Source organism: Stegastes partitus, unplaced genomic scaffold (assembly GCF_000690725.1).
Source record: "Stegastes partitus isolate 25-593 unplaced genomic scaffold, Stegastes_partitus-1.0.2 Scaffold1036, whole genome shotgun sequence".
NCBI lineage: Eukaryota > Metazoa > Chordata > Actinopteri > Pomacentridae > Stegastes > Stegastes partitus.
Genome location: NW_007578767.1, coordinates 52,659 through 54,491, shown reverse-complemented (window position 1 = coordinate 54,491; position 1,833 = coordinate 52,659).

Here is a 1,833-nt window from a genome sequence, read left to right as displayed (position 1 = left end):
TGTGACTGTCTTCTCTTTCAAGGTGTCCACCAACATTTTCGTCAAAGTTTTTCTTCCTTTCTCATAACAGCTTGTCGATTACCAATTGTTTGTCTGAAGCTAGTAGTTGCCCTTTAATTTTATCTTATCATTTTATTTGCTTATATTCTAAGGCAATAACATATGATGGGATATGTAGATGGCTTTACGTAGCAGTTAACACGCTCTCTTTAACTGCACATTTAAGTTTACAGGGCTGTTGTAAGACCAAGTGCGAGAGAATCTGATTTATGCCCTTGTCGTTTGTTGCATTCATTGTTCCCACGCCACCTACTTGCTTTATTTGACATTTATGTCCAACAATTCATCCACAAAATGGGAGGCAACAAAAGTTTTGATCACCTGTTTCACAACTTTTCCCCTAAAATTTTTACAAGCCTTTGTTTCGGTTCAGTCCTGATGAAGTTCCCTGCTGCGTGCTTCCATTCATGGCTGATCTAAAGAGCCGATGATAGTCAGTATTTTAGTAAATAATTATCATCCATTGGCACTGAGGTTATAGTTGGAATGCTCCTGCATAGAGTCAAGGCTCATCCTTGATCTTTCTTTATTTGTACGATCAGTCTTTATGTGGACATAAATGCATTTCAACTCAATGCAATCAATCTTTTGTTCTCTTTGCTGACAATACTGCCCCTTTTTTCTTTTGTTAAGATGAGGTTCACTGACCATTTATTGGTCTCAGGGAGGGAGAACAGGTTTAGAGAGTTGTAGTTCAGCTGTGCAAAGACAGGGGACTGTGTAAGATCTGGGAAAGTGATGTCACTTGCGGTTTCAAGCTGCAGACCAGCCAGTAACATCAGAAGACATTACCGACTGCTCTTTAGTGTGCTTACATATTAATGTGTGTCATTTAACCTTCTCAACTTACTTCTTGTACAGCTGAAGCGTAAACAGATACTGATTGTTTTTATAGAGTTGCAGCTCAAGACTTGAAATCAACATAAATTTTAATGATTCATTTTTAAAATCTGCACAAATCAGTATTTTACGTATACAGAATGGATTAAATGACTATTTCTGTGTGAAAAGGGACAAAATTGACAACATTTTCCTTCAGCTTGATTTAGCTTTTTAGCTTCTTCAGGGCCTGCACTGTTTTTGTTCGCTTATCAGGTTTGTTTCCAGCCACAACAGGTCAAACTCTGTCTGCTATCAGCACCAGACGATGCAGTCAGCAACTAACTGGGGAGCACAGAGAAGCACTTAGCTGCTGAAGAGCCAATCGTTCTACTTTTTGGTTGGTGGCGACCAAAACAGAGCAAAAAGAGAGTCATTATTGCACATCTAGAAATCAGATGAGTCAAAATGAATCAAAATGTTGCTTCTTAGCTGCTTGATGTGTAAATTAGTGATGATTTGAAGTGAAAAAGGTCAAAATATCAACTTAAAATTTTGTTCTCAACTTGTTTCTCCTGCCCCCAAGTGGCCTAAAATGTACTGCAGGTTTAAGAGTCGTAACTTTTATCTAAGGTTATGAGCTTTAAATTTGAAAGTAAAGCTCCTGTCTTACAAACTGGTCTGGGAAGAGATGGCTAATTTAGTTACACTAAAGACCTCTGTGCTCGACATTAAATCATGTTAGTAAAGATTTTTTTTAACTCAGCCAGCTCAAAATTTATCGGTAATTTTATTGCTATTGCTCATAGGATTAAATGACTGCTTAACGAAATGCAGTGCAATTTATGAGAGGACTTCTTTGTACCACTTATAAACTGATTAAACTAAAAACAGTTTAAAATGAGAACATTTAGCTCCTCTCAGTTAATTGATGCAGCGATTTCTTAATGATGT